The 15,628-nt window shown below is 41.4% G+C and overlaps 1 protein-coding gene across 2 annotated transcripts in view; it reads left to right on the top strand.

The window, feature by feature from the left end:
• TPH2 (tryptophan hydroxylase 2) overlaps positions 1-15,628 on the top strand; it is a 224,742-nt gene that overhangs the window by 173,208 nt on the left and 35,906 nt on the right. The gene's annotated exons all lie outside the window — the stretch shown is intronic.

The following is a 15,628-nucleotide window of genomic DNA, read 5'->3' as shown; positions in this document are numbered from 1 at the left end:
CAATATCCCTAGTACCACGACCCCTTCTAAACCCAGCCTGGACTTCCGGCAGTTCTCTGCTGATGTGCTGTTCTTAGCCACATAGGTCAACTTAAATACGCTTGCGATTGTGAAGATGGTGCAGAGCCACACAACGTTTCATTCTCTTGTACATAAAGTTGCTGCAGATTGGCATTGATCTGACTGCAGGCAATGTCAATAGTGTACTCAGAACATAACTCCCCTGTAGGACCAGCGCTCTGAGCCAGGAGATGAATCAGTCAGACAAAGAACTATGGTCTCAGTTATTCAGAAAGGGAAGCAAGCCTTCACTGAAGTTCGAACTTTTGCCTGTATTTAGCATTTGACATGTTTTCATTCATTCACATGAACCTCACCATGGCACTTGGAAATAAGTAGGATGAACATCTCACAGCAGTAGCTGTGAACATCAGCATAGTACCATGTGCACTCTGACCCTCAATAGAAGTTTGATGAAGAAAGGACTCTCAATCCTGAGAAATGTACATCTGTGCTTAATTGACTATGCAAAGGCATTTGACTGTGTGGATCACAACAAACTACGTAATCTTGAGAAGAATAGGAATCCCAGAACTGTGCTCATGTGAAACCTGTACTTGGTCCAGGAGGCAGTAAGCTATGGATGCATCCTATCGCCATACCTTTTCAATTTGTACACAGAACAGATAATTCAGGAGACTGGGCTTTATGAGAAGGAATGTGGAATCAGGATTGGAGGGAGACTCATCAACAACCTGCATTATGCAAATGACATAACCTGCTTGCTGAAACTGAGTAGGACCCGAAGTGTTTGCTGCAGAAGGTCAAGAACTGCAGTCTTTAATATGGATGGAAGCTCAACATCAAGAAGACAAAGATTCTCACCACTGGGCCAATTGACAGCATCACAATAAATGGAAAAGAAATTGAGATCCAACAATTTCAACTTGTTTGGTTCCACAATCAACACCCTTGGAACCAGCAGTCAGAAAATCAAAAGACAAATTGCAGGGTTCACAGCTATTGGACATAGGTTTGCTATGAGTAGCAGGAAATTTGATGGCACATAATGACAACAAACAACAACAACATTCATTTTTTTAGTGTCACATAAATTGTCACTATTCTCATGAATTCTCACTGTCCCTTAGCATATTTATTATGTATCCATCAAATAATGCATCTAAATAAAATGTAAGTAGATTGCTGTAGCTTAAAAGAAATATTTTGTAGAATTTGATTTTGTGCTTTAGAATATGAATATTGAAGAGAAATGCAATGTGTTTTATTTCTAACCTGGCTCCATTTATTGTGGTCTCAGCTCTCCTGAGCTGTGCTAATTGCACTTCAGTTTCTAACTCGTAAGACTCTGAGGACTTTGAGTTCTCTTATGATGGTTAATAGTGTGGGCTTCTCACCATCTCCTGAAGGGTCTGTGCTGCATAATTTGCCTGATCCAAGTGCCACAAAGGAAATGAAGGAAACTTGCTTTAATGTAAGCCATGGAAGCATGGCTGCAGGCATTTCAACAGGCCCCCAATGAGGCAGGTACACAGCAATCTCAGTTGTCAAGAATTCAGTCCAGGTATGGACTCTAAGATTATGCAGTATTCCATATTTTAGAAATGGAAAGAGAAATGTAGTATTGATGCAAAGAATGTGAATTTTGGTGTGAGGCTGATTCTCCCTGTTTCCAGTGATCTCTATCACTTTTAAAGTCTCTCAGGCTTTTCAATCTAAGTCTTAATTTTCTCATCTATAAAATTAATGTATAAATAGCTGTATTGCTGTCCCAAAGGCAGTTGATTTGAATTCACCAGCCACTCTGTAAGAGAAAGACGAGCCATCTGCCATCTCCTCCCTTATGGTTTACACCCTCTGGAAGCCTGCTGGAGGGTGATCTATGACTTCGTACCAGCTGTGAGTGTGAAACCCACCACTTGATGAGCTCTGAAAGTGCGGAGCGTTGTTCTACCAAACCAAAGGTTGCACTCTCTGGTGATTTGAATCTATCAGTGGCTCCTTGGGAGGAAGTTGGACAGTCTCCTCCCAAGTGATTTACAGTCTAGGAAACTCACCAGAGAGAATCAGCTATGAGTTCTGACTCGATGGCAGTGAATTTGTACCTGCCATTCGCCCGCCAGGTTTCTGTTGGTGGTCTGTGGCACATTGCCGTGATGCTGGAAGCTTTGCCACCAGACTTTGATCTTCTAAAAGCATCGCTCACAGCACACAGCTTTCAGTGGAGCTTCCAGACTTAGATAGGGAGGAAAGACCTGGTGGTTGTTTTTCTTCTGAAAATTAGTCAGTGGGTCATAACACAATATCGTCTGATCTAACGCTGGTGAATGAGCCTCCTAGGTTGGAAAACACGCTTAAAACACAGTGATGGTACCCATGGACCTGAGTGTATCAGTAATCACCAGACCAGGGTAGGACCAGGCAGTGTTTTCTTCTGTTGTTTGTGGAGTCACCAGGAGTCAGTGCTGAGGATAACTCCCAAATCAAAGCCTTGAACCTTGGGCTCTCACTCCAAAGATACAGCCCTCCAACTGCCATGTTCCCTTCACAGTGCCTGCTCCTCAGTGCTGCTGAGAGGATGATGTGAAAGACTTAGCCCAGGAGTCTGGTAAAGTGTGAGGGTTTCGTTAAATGGCAGTGATGGTTATTAGAGATATGGGAGTGCAACTGAGCTGAAATGCCATCTAGAGATTCAATTACCTGTGGGCCCTCATCGTGACAGGAAACCCAATTCACAGGTAAATCTTTTCAGCCCCATTTACACATATAGATGACTCACATTGGTTCTGAGCATGAGAGATGATGATGGTCATGGTGATGGTTGGCGTCTAGAAAAGAAACATGACTTCATTAATAAGAACTTAAAATAGAAGACTATTGGGGGTACTGGAGGGGCGAGAAAGCCTCTCCCTGCTAAACATGTCTTTTCTCGCCCGCTTTCAGACACACAATCATCTTCCTGGACTCCTGGCTCTTGCCTGCGAAGAAATAGGTGAGAAAGTGCAAGCTCTTTAGCCCTAATGTCTCAGAGGGTGTTGCTTTTAGTAACGCAGAGATAAAATGAAAACGACCCTCTCAAGTCAGTGGCGACTCTCCACAGCTCACTTGGGAGTCAGTAAAAACCTCATTTTTCATACTAGCTTCTCAGAGCTGACCTTTAAAAGCACCACGTCTGGGGAGAATGTGTGATTTGGTGCAGAACATTTAAGCGCACGCTGAAGAATGAATGGTTGCGAATATGCTCATCAGTTTCCTTCTCCTTCAAAGGGCTCAGAACTGCTTAGGTTATAAAAGTCAGCTCTTGAGCACTTCCAAACCACTAGCAGCTGTGTAAATCGGCTTTTTTTTGGTGTGTGTATGTGAAGTTGATTAAGTTTTTGTATAAATGAGATGATGAGCCATGCACCTAGAATAAGAATGATGGGAGTGTGCCAGGGGCATGTCCCATAGCGAAGGCTGGCCATTTCACGGTGGACCAGGAAAGGGCAAGATTCAGATCTGTTGTTCACAGAGTTGTTACCAATTGTAGTTGACTTGATGGCACCAAACAACAACAAAGCCAATTCTGGTTAAGGGAACTTCTGGTGGCCTGGTCCGTAAGGAGTTGTATTGCTAAATTGAAGGTCATATCTCTCCAGCAGCTACAATTCACCAGTGGCTATGCGGGAGGAAGAGGGGAAATCTCCTGTAGTGTAATTCTTGACCCCAGAAACCTAATGGCGTGTCATGTAAGAGTTGGTTCCCACTTGATTGCAGATGAATATGAGTGTATCTTTGGAGAAAGCTTTGAGGGCCTAGTTTTAGATACTTGTGCCATTTACCCAAAGGCTTTGTCTCTCTGGAAATTTGAATCCACCAGTACTTCTGGGGGCGGGATGGCAATCTTCTATGTGATTTACAGCCTCTGTAATCTTGCTGGAGTGTCAGCTGAGAGTTAGTTCTCCATGACACATAGCAACCACAACAAAAGCCCATTGGAGGCTTAGCCATGAGTCAATTCCAACTTCACAGCAGTAAGTTCGAGGTTTGTTCTTTTTTAAAATTTTATACTAGTTTATTTACAAAGTTTGAATACATTGCTTTAAACAAAAGATTCTTCCCATTTCTTTAAACCCCCACCCATCAAATTGTGCAACCCTATGATTAATAACCCCTGCCCCTTCTCACCCCTCTGATTCCAGCTTCCCTCACTTGGGTCCTCATACTTTTTCTACAGTAATGTTTTTATACAGTTTTTGTCCTGTGGGACTGAGTTCACTCAGTATAATGCTCTCTAGCCTCTCTCAAATTAGGTAGTAATTTACAAAATCATTGCTTCTCCATGCTTTGTAGTATTCTGTTGTATGAATGTACCATAGCTTCTCAATACATTCATTTGTGGTTGGACATCTGGGCTATTTCCATGTTCTTGCAATGGTGAAAAATGCTACTGTAAGCAGTGGTCTAGTCTATGATATAAAGAGACTGCCAAATACAGGCAGAAATGTACAACATGAAGAGGATAAAATCTTCTAAAGATTAATTTCCTGTGCACATAAAATTTTTTCCCCCAACAGGGTGAAAAGAAAACCTACCTATTGGGAACAAACATTTCACAATAGCAGCCTGGACAAAAGTCTTATAATGAAAGTTTATAGAATACTCTTGGGCCTCCATAAGAAAAAGACAATTATAAAATGGGCAAAAGACATGGAAAGATATTCAAAAGGTCAACAGACACATGAAGAAATGCTCCAAATCACTGGCAATGAGAGACATGCATATCAAAACTACAATGTGATACCAACTCACTCCAGCAGCAGTGGCAAAGTTTAACAGGACAGCAGTAAAAAATGTTGGCGAGGATGTGGCGAGATAGGAACTCTTATACATTGTTGATGGGATAACCACTCTGGAAGGCAGTTTAACGCTTCCTCAAAAAGCTGAATGTGGAAATTCCATATGACCCAGCTATTACACTGCTTGGAATATACCCCAAGTTTGAGTTTTTTGAGTTATGTAGCAATAAACCTGGTGGTAGATTATGTGCTGTGCTTCTAAGCACACCAAAGTTCAGAAAATTAAAACTCACTGGCTATTCAAAGATTAAGACCATATATTCCTGTGAAGATTTACAGTCTCAGGAAATGGAGCATCACCATATGTTGAAATCAACTTGATGTCAGTCAGTTATATAACAAGCTCAATAAAGAATCCTTTGGAAAAAGATGGGATTCCTTTCAAAGAAGAGCCCAACTCTTTGAATGACTTTGTTATTTGATACTGCATTGAGGCTGAATAGAAAACTAACTTTCAGTTTGTGAACCTGAGAACTAGAGGCTTAAAAAGAACCATTTCTGTTCATAATACTTTTTATAAAAAGCCTCAGACTTCCATGCACAGTCTTTTCCAGGAAGGAGTATCTGTTTAATGTTTGAAGCTAAGGTCTGGGAAGTGATGCTGGTCTAAGTCCTGTCTCTGCATGGTGAGACAGTTCAGGGCTTGGAGTTATCACCGACTTCTCCAGAGCGTTTCCAAGGAAGTTAGTGTTTTCTCTGGCTAGTCTCCAGCTGGCTTCCCACTTCAGAAAATGGCTCAGTGAAAGACTTTCCCCCTGGCATTCTTGGATGATGATCCAGATGTCAGAATCAATGGGCTTTCAGAGTTGCCACTTGTAATGACGGAGGCCAGAAGCCACTTAGCCATTAGACTGCTGAGCTTCCTCAGGAGAGAGCTACCAATCAACTGCATTCACGCTCCTAAAGACCTTTGACATCCCAGCACTGGTACTTGGCTCAGCAAGGTGGATGACTCCTCCATCCTGTGCTGACGGAGGCAACGTTGACTACTGTTGAAGAGCCCAGACAGAAGGAACAGAAATTTTTCTGAACTTGTAAGAAAAAAATTGATTTGATGACTACAGAAAAGGGCTTTTCATCTCAAATTTCAGTAATATTTGAGCATTCTCTGAGAGAAGTAGGAGCTGGCTAGAAGGCTGACACTCACCCTAATGATGTGACCCACAGGGAAACTTCTTCCTTAACCCTTCCCTTCCTTTCTTCACTATTTGCCTAGCTCCTGCTGTGAGTCAGGCAGGGTGCTCAAGACCAGAGCTCAACACAAACAAGTTGGAATGTGCCTGGCCTGACCTCTGGTAGCTGAGAATCTTGTAGAGGGAACAGATGAGGGAGAACTGGCAATTTCTGTGTGATTCAGTCAGTACTGTGTTGGAATGTGAAGGGGACACCTCATCTGACAGACCATCATCAAAGAGGTGAAGGCACTGAGTGGTGACCAGAGTGTTCCAGGTGGAGGGAACATTCAACAAAATGTCCAGACAGGAAGCTGCAGGGCACACAGTTGGTCTACATGACTGTGTTTAGTTCTCTGTGGAGTAGGGATGGGAATAAAGTAGGCTGACAGACGGGGGAGGAACAAGTGGTAGATTTGAGCCTTTTGGTGAGCAGTGCAAAGTGTAACACACACTGGAGCTCTTTACAGAGTCTGTTGTCTCTAACATTCAACTCATTGTTGTAGAGTCACAACTGACTCAGAGCTGATGGTTTCTGAGACCATAAGTCACACAGGAGGAGATTGCCCATCTTCTGTAAAGAGTGTCTTGTGGATTCGAACCATCAGAGAGTCATTGCTTTTGGGTCGGGAGGATGTGTACTTATACACTAGATTACCAGAGCTCCATTATTGTTAGAGCTCCTGTTGTTATTAACTAACCCATAGTTGAGCCTCTAGTGGGTTTTCAGAGGCTATAAATCACATGGAGGAAACTGCCCATCTTTCTGGTAGATTCAAACCACCTGTCTTTGGGTTGGCAGTACAACTTCTTATCCCCTAGGCTACCAGAGCTTCTTGGTGTACTGTTGACTAAAACTCATAGTGACTTGATGACAATAGATCTGAGCCCTGTCTTATCTTGTGCCATCCTCATCATCTCTGACACACTTTGATACCATTGCTTCATCACTGTGTTAATCCATCTCATTGAGAGTCTTCCTCTCTTTTCTAGGGACCAGCAAATATTAAATGATAATAACCCAGGTAGCCTTCTTTGAACTTGAAAATACTCCCAGATAAGCTGAGGCAAGGGCAATAAAACAGAAACAGCCAAAGGCAGTTAAACAGAAGCATCCATTTATTCTTGAAAGCAGTGAAAAAGATGTAAGAAGCAGTAGTTAAGAAACAGACACAAAATCCTTCCAAAGTAGTGCTGCTGAAAATCGCCTATGTCAATGTATTCTTCAATAAAAGATGTTTTCTGCTGACACTTTTTCCCCCTTACTCATGTTCCTCTTATATTTGAAGATCAATTTTCCACAAGATTTGCCATAATGTTTCCTCAGAGCTTAGGTTTTTACATTTTAATTCATTCTGTGGCTGTTCTCAACCTAAGACAATGTATGCTGTTTTCACAATTCAGGGTCACTGTTTTCTAGCTGACAAGATGTTACTCAAATGCCCACATTTCTCTTATTCCTCACTTGATTTTGTTTGCTTGGTGTGGAGAGATTTACTGGTACAATAATCAACCTCTGCCAATCCCAGGAGAGCCTCCAATTTGGTGAAGTCTGTAACTTGAGGGACTTTACCTCCCTGGGTTGGTGCCTTTAACCCCTTTCACCTTCACAGAACTCGACATCCTAGGCCATCTCCCTCTTTCCAGTTACTTCTCCTCATCTTGTAGTGAATCCCATTTATCTTTCAAAGCCCCACACATGTTTCATCCTTCTCCTGTTCTGAGGTGATTGTTGTTATGAACCTTCTCGTTGGAACTGACTCATAGCTGACCCTCCTTGGGGTTTTCAGAGGCTGTGAATCATACAGAAGGTGGTTACCCATCGTGTTCCTTCAGAGAAGCTGCTGAACTCGAACTGCATGCCTTAGTTGGCAGAGCAACTCCTTACCAGAGCTGAGGCAGAGAAACAAATTGTAATTTCCAGACCAGAGGACTTTTGCCGTAAGATGAAAACAATAAACAAAAATCCCTGTTGCTGCTGTTAAGGTGATTCCAACCCCATATGTGTGTCTTAGCGGAACTGTGTTCCAGACAGTTCTTAGTGGTGGATTTTTTTAGAAGTAAATCATCAGACCTTTCTTCTGAAACATCACTAGGTGGAATCAACTACCAACATTTCTACTTACCCCTCCTCCTCTTTCTCCTCTTCCTTTTTTCCTCCTCCTCCTCCTCCTCCTCCTCTTCCTCCTCAATGCCTTCAAGTCAGACCAACCTACAGACCACCTCACAACAGAATATCTTACCCTTTTGCATCATTAAGGAACTTCAAGATAAAAGCAATGAATAATAATAATAATAATAATATTCCTCTAGTGTCCTTCTATGTATTGTACTTTTCTTGAACTTAGAGTTCATATTTTACAATATTTTTGCCTATTTAAGTAGAGTGTGGTACAGATGAATTTAATAAACAAGGATGCTTCCGGTTTAGGTATGTCTCCATAACTTTTCAATCTTTATGCAGAACAGATCATTTGGGAAGCAGGGCTTTATGAGGAGAAATATGACATCAGGATTGGAGGTAGACTTATCAACAACCTACATTATACAGATGACATAACCTTGCTTGCTGAAACTGAACAAGACCTGAGGCACTTGCTGCAGAAGGTCAAGGACTATTGTCTTCGGTATGGGTTGAAGTTTAACATCAGGAAGACAAAGATTCTTACCACTGGGCCATTTGGCAGTACCATGATAGATGGAGAAGTGATTGAGGTTGTTAACAATTATAGCTTGCTTGGCTCTACAATCAATACTCTTAACACCAGCAGGCAGGAAATCAAGAGATGAATTGTGTTGGGAAAATCTGCTGTCAGAGTATTGAGAAGCAACAGTGTTAAGTCTAGTGACTACAGTGTGCTTAATACAGGTCATGGTCTTTGCAATTACTTGTTATGCTTCAGAGAGCTGGACAATGACTAAGGATAACAGAAGAATCGATGCCTTCAAATTGTGATGCTGGAGAAGAGTCTTGAACGTGTCATGAACTGCCAATAAAACAAATAGGTCTGTCTTGGAGAGGGTGAAATCAAGTTACTGCTTGGAGGCGAGGATTTTGAAGCTCTGTCTCACATACTTTGGCTATCTGGCCAGGAGAGACTGGTCTTTGGAGAAGGTCATTATGCTTGAAAGGGTGGAGGGACAGCACAGGAGAAGAAGACCCCGTATAAGAGTGATTGATATAATGACTGACGCAATATGTGTTGGTGTGTTGGAATCAGTGAGACTGTCTCCGGACAGGGCAGACTTCAGAGCTGCTTTACATAGGGTCACTATGAGTCGCAGATGACTCAACAGCGCATAATAACAGGAAGATACATTTTAAGTCATATTTGTTTAAGTCTGCTGAGAATTGTGGTAGTTTTCATTTAGAGATTCAGGGAGATAAGATGATGAAAACAGTATATAAATCTACATGCAGCTATTGTCCTGTTGTAGCATATTCTCCCTTGAAAGCAATAATTTTGATACTCTATCTCACATACTTGGAAAGGTCAGTGCAGGAGAGGAAGACCTTGGATGAGCTGAATTAATACAGAGACTGTGGCAATGCAGTCAGCTGTGTCAGGGAATAGAAGATTGATTCAGGATAGGGGAAGGTTCAGAACCTTTGTTCATAGGGTTATTATGCATCGTAGATGACTTGACAGCATATAGCAACAACGGTTGCATTAGGGATTTGTACCAACAGGACTTGGAATATATATAGTGTTGGACCAAAGGAAGGCTTCAAGACAATGCATGAATGGACCATGGTTACAGATCAGGGTAGTCCTATGACTGCAGAGGACCCTGCTGTTTGAGGCTAGAACAGTGGACCAGGCTCAATGACTTCTAGCTCTAAGTTTCTGGATTTCTTTCACTCTTTAGTTCTACTCTGGTAATAATAGGCTGTAATGTGCCATGCTGCAAACCAAAAGGCTTAATGCTTGCAGAACAGTGGCATCTGGGAACTGGCTTCTGCACTAGGATAACAGGCATCTGTTCTCTTTGGTGCCCACATCATAGCAGCATGGGAAAAGGCTGAGTCTGTGTCTCCTGTAAAGTTTAACAGCATTTGAAAGCCATTGGAGAGTTGCTATGAGTCAGAACCAACTCTATGACAAGGAGTTTGAGTTTCAGCCTAGGTCAAAACAGTGACAAAAATCTTCCGTTTTGACACCTCTGGAAGCCGAGTTTTTGAGAATGTTTCCACTTATAGACCTTATTCCGTAAAACTAAACATTGGGATAATCATTGACACTAGTGTGATTTGGCTTTAGGCAACTCTTGGAAATATTTTTAAATGTCTGAAAAATTACCGTAACAAGTGGATCTCTAGTGGGATATTCCTTGCTCTATGCCATTTGACTGAGTGATAGGGGAGAATTTGAGGGCCAGTGAAGCCTCTGGGGCCTAAGCAATGTGACCTCTATTTTCAGTCTAGTTCTCACTGTTGGTTTTTGTTGCATTGATATTTCTATTCCAAGGCTTCCTGCTTAGCTGTCAAGCTTTGATCTTGTTCTGATCTTAATATCACTTGTGATTTAATCAAAGTTAAGGTATTCTGGACCAGAGGTGAGAGAACACTTGCTGCTTGTAAATGAAAATTTTGTTGTAGCTAAAATGTGAACTCTGGTAGCTGGGATAACTCAGCTGCTAGGGCACAAGGTTACATAAGGAGCTGCACTATGTCGATGTGCTGGTTGGCTGGACTGCTAACCTATACGTAGTGCTTTTCTGGCAGGTTGTATCCCTCGGGGGTGCCTCAGAAGAACTATGGACAATCTCATGAAATTTACATGCCTCCATAAAACAAAATCCTGCTGTAAGGTCAGCTATGAGTTGGATCCAGCTTGATAGTCAAATAGGTTTTCCCCCTCCCAACAATCTTTCATGTGTTTTCTTTCACATGGAAAAAAGATGTTAGAGAAATCTCTGTGGTGGAAAGCTTCCAGGCTTGGAGATTCCTTTGTGTTTTTATCTGCACTTAGCAGTGTATAGGCCCCCAGTGTTAGAACATCACGGAGTGGCATTCATGCTGAGACTTAACCTTTTGTTATGACACAGTCACTACACTGAACGGATGCTCATTATCCTTCTGTGAGAACAGACAACCAGAGGTCTCTGCTCTATAAGCGTTAAGGCTTTATTTGCTAAATCTTGGAGTAGTGGTGGAGATGGTGAGAAAGGTGTATGGGACAGATCTCTGTAGGGACCTGGAGCAGCTGGGGTGACAGGACACTACACCCATTTCAATAATAGGAATAGCCAGTATGATCAATCGTAGCTTTGTGTTTATAAGTAGTTTATGAGAATGGTGTGAATTTGGAAAAAAACTTGAACTTGAATCCCTAACTTTCCCATCCTATAGTTTTGGTACCTGGGTAAATCATTTGAACCTTGTGTCTCATTTTTCTTATCTGTGTGACTAAAAGAATAATCTCAGTGCTTTAAGATCATGGTTGACCAATTTTTTTTAAAAAAATCATTGTTAACCTTTGTTTTTTAGTGATACTTTCAAAGCATAAAAATGCTTAAGGTGGTTTTTGCCAAATACCAAATCTTAGTGACTGTGTTTGAATGATTGAGTTGGCTTTTTATATATATTTCTTTCCTTTTGCATTGTAGCATGAGTTTGGAAATTAGGTAACTGAACCTTGTTAAAATCATGTACCCGATGTGGGTAAGAATAATCTGAGTGAGGACCTAAGGGATTCTCCTGTGACTTATAGGGCTTTTCAAATTCTTTGCCAACTTGCTGCTTCCAGCTTGTGTTATGGAGAATGGAATTCTGTGGAATGACATCTTATTTATTTGAATATATGAGTTACCACCATGAGCAGATCAAATTTTTAGTGGAAGTGGTAGGGGACATGTACCACCCACTCATTGAGGCATTTACTTATCAGCTTATGAAAGCCAAATTGCTGAGGAGAAAAGAAGCAGGGCACCCAGGCTGTGTCCAGAAGGTTGTGTTTGCCATCTTAATTCACTTTAAGAATATAGAACTGTCAGGAATATAAACCATATATAAGGAAAATCTAAACAGTAAGTGTCTGGCTTAGTGACAAGGAATTGCCTTTGAAATGCACCACGTCCTCCACGGGAGAAAGATGGGCAATCATCTCTCCAGCGATCTACAGCCTCTGAAAACCTACTGGAAGGTCAGCTATGAGCTGGTTCCAATTCAATAGATTTAAGTGCTTTTTAATTGTTAAGAGCAAGTACACAGATTTACTTGGATACACCAAACATAAAAAGGATGTTTCATGGGATTTTTGTTAAATCATCATATAAGACCATTAATATTTGAGGAATGTTTTAAGTCTGTGGACTTCATCATCTCATACTTTTCCACTCGGCCAGGCTCAAATGGTTGACTTTAATTGTGTACTACCAGGAATGACCTGAAGATGGCAGCATTGGGCGATCTATCTAATTTGTTGATCATTCCCCCCCTTTGCCAGCACTTCCATTCCACGGCCTGTTTGGATTTCAGATTGTCCCTCACACTTTATTTTGTTTAATGATTGTACATATGTAAATGACTCTGCTTATATTCTATTAAATAGGTCTGATCTGTCATTCCTGTTTTGGCTTTCAGTTAATTATATATTATATATTAGACTAAAATACTTACAAATAATTACATGTAATTAGTGGTTTGTAAAATTTTGTATTCGCAAACATCAGCTTTGATGAAGGGTACCTTTCAATTAAGAAGATATTAGTCTTATCATTATTATTTATTTCTACTTATATCGCCTTTGTTGTTGTTATGTGCTACTGAGCTGACTGTGACTCATACAGACCCTGTGAATGATGGCCCTGGACCTCGCCTTATCCTGAGTCATTCGATGAATCTGCAGTTCTCTTTTGCAGCCATTAGTACAAGATTGGGGTATTTTCTTTTATTGTCTTTGTAAAATTTGGGCTAATATTTGAATATTAATTTGGCATCTCTTTAGGGAATACATTGTGGATCCACATCTAGGGAGTGCTCTGAACAAAGCAAGTGATATTTTCTTAAGTTTTCAGGAAGCCTTGAATTTCTTCAGGGTCTTTGATAGTGGTCCAGTCCACTCTAAGCAGGCTTTGCATTTAAAACTAGGCCATAAGGAGTTGCTAACTCATGGTGGCGCCTTTTTCATAGTTGAATCCACCAGGAACGTCTCAGGAGTAAGACAGGTAATCTCTCCCAGTGTGATTATATATACCCTCAAAAACCTACTGAAGGAAGAACTATGAGTTGGTGCCAACGCAATGTCAATGAGTTTGTGAGATTCATAGTTGCTTTCTTCTCCCTATTAGTGACCGTGCCCAGGACATTCTGCCCTTGAGGTCCTCACTGGCACAGAAAACAGAAAGAGAAAAATGACCCCAACAAATCCCTAATTCAAATGTTGTCACTGTCTGAGCTTCAGGTGCAGCATATCTTATTACTTGTTGGCCACACATGGAACTGCAAATGGGAGACAGTCTCAAAGCAGAAGATCTAATCCCCAGAGAAGAATGAGCTCTGGAAGCAGGATGTGGGGACCTTCCTTGGTTGAGGACAGTAGGAGCCAAAGGGAAAGTGAGAGAATGAGCAGATGGAGCTGTGTAAGGTCAGAGTTGCTGGACTGGTTCCCAGGCAAGGGATGGAGCCAGAGAGCATAAGAACACAGGGAGAGAGGCTTGTCTCTCAGAGATGGCCCTGATTCTAGAAGCACGTGGATCAAAGATGCACTGGATGATAGATGTAGCTTTGACTCTTTTGTCGAGTTGATGCAGACCTCTTAATTTTTGCCTTAAAATAGGCTGACACACCAAATCTGTGTGAAGACCATATGTGTGGCACGCCAAATTTTCCCAGAGGCTCTCTCTGCTTGTTTTGATTTGGATCATAACCATGATCATGCATTATGTATGCATTGATGTAGCGTGAAGAAAATTAAAAATGCACTTAATAGGCTGACCTAAATGTATTTTGGGTGCTTTCTAACATGATGGCACTTTTTTTCTCCCTTCTCCCGTGAACTCTTTCTATATTCAATGTGAAGACTTCAAAGATTTCACGTCATATGCTGGAAATGAAATGTCAATTAGGGAAATCAGCCAAAGGCACACTAGGAAAATGCGGTGAGAGTCTAGTTTTCCTCTAATTTAGTCTTTCGTTTCCCTGTTTTTCGGTTGTAGAGGAAAATCATGCATCTATTAATCTTTTACCTAGAAAGTGAAAACGTGACAGATTTGAACTCATTAAAATTGATGTCTAAAATGACATTAACTAGATTGGTCCTGGGTAAATCACATTTGTATTTCCTAAACTTCAGTTTTCCTTTTAGTAAAAACCAAAATGAAGCAAAAAAATTCCCCCAAAACTTTCAGTCTGGTACCATGGAGACAATTCCGACTAAAGGTGATGTCATCTAATCAGAGTAGAACCAGGCTTCATAGAGGTTTCTAGGCCTGTGACTTTTTGTAAGTAGATTGCCAGGATTTTCATCCTGGGCGCCTCTGGTGATAGGCGTTTCACTTGCAACTCAAAGGCACACAGTTCAAATCTACCAGCTGCTCTGAAGGAGATAGATGGGCATTCCCCTCCTGCACAGTTTAGGGCCTCTGAAAACCTGTGGGAGGGACAGGTACAAGTGAATACTAACTCAGTTGTACATAATAGAAACAACCACCTTTTGGCCATTCTGTACTGATGTAGTCTATAGGGCGGTGTGCTCCTAGCCTGAAGGCAGCACCTCTGCTCTGCAGGAAAATATGGACAACCTTCTGTTCAATTTTATAGCCTCTGTAAACTTGCAGGGGGGTCAACGAGGAATTGGTTTCTACTCTAGGGCAGTGAATCTGACTTATTCTTAGAGTGTGACCCTTTGATTAGTAGCCTAATGATACTTAATGGTTTGAGCCACTCAAGAAAATCTCTCGTTGTTGTGGAGTTGGGATGGACTCCACGCTGACCCTCCTTGGGTTTGAGACTGTACATGGTACAGGAGGAAACACTCCATCGTTTTTCCATGTGAAGTCAATGATAAGTTAGAACTGATGGAGAGGAGCATCCTTTGGATTAGCAGCACAACTCTCTAAAGACTATGACGCCGACCACTCAGGAAAAGAGTTGTCATGAAGTGCCACTGAGTTGAATACGACTCACAGCAGCCTTATGAACAACCAATCTGAACACTGTCCTATCCTGTGCCATCCTTGATCTCTCAAGCCCATTGCTGCAGTCACCATGTCAGCCCACAGTGTAGTGGGTCTTCCTCTGTTTTACTGACAACCCTCTATCTTCCTAAGTATAATGTCCCTCTCCAAGGAAAAGCCTCTCCTAGCAACATACTCAAAGTGTGTGAGACAAAACTTTAGCATCTTTGCCTCCAAGGAGCACTCTGGCTGCACCTTCTCCAACACATACATTTCTTCTCTTTTTATTATTATTATTATATGATTGGGTTTTAGAAAAATTTATTTTCATATAATAATAGCTTTACCGTATGTTTCATTTATATACATTGTGTTTGATATAATCTTTGATTTACATTGTTTCATCCAATCATTCATTAGACACTCCATTTTACATTATTTTTATACTTGTTGTTGTTATGTGCCGTCTAGTCGTTT

Source organism: Elephantulus edwardii, unplaced genomic scaffold (genome assembly GCF_000299155.1).
Source record: "Elephantulus edwardii isolate Elephantulus edwardi_28Jun2011 unplaced genomic scaffold, EleEdw1.0 scaffold00021, whole genome shotgun sequence".
Taxonomy (NCBI): Eukaryota; Metazoa; Chordata; class Mammalia; order Macroscelidea; family Macroscelididae; genus Elephantulus; species Elephantulus edwardii.
Note: the sequence above shows the minus strand (reverse complement) of the source record. Positions and strands in the feature narration are given on the sequence as shown.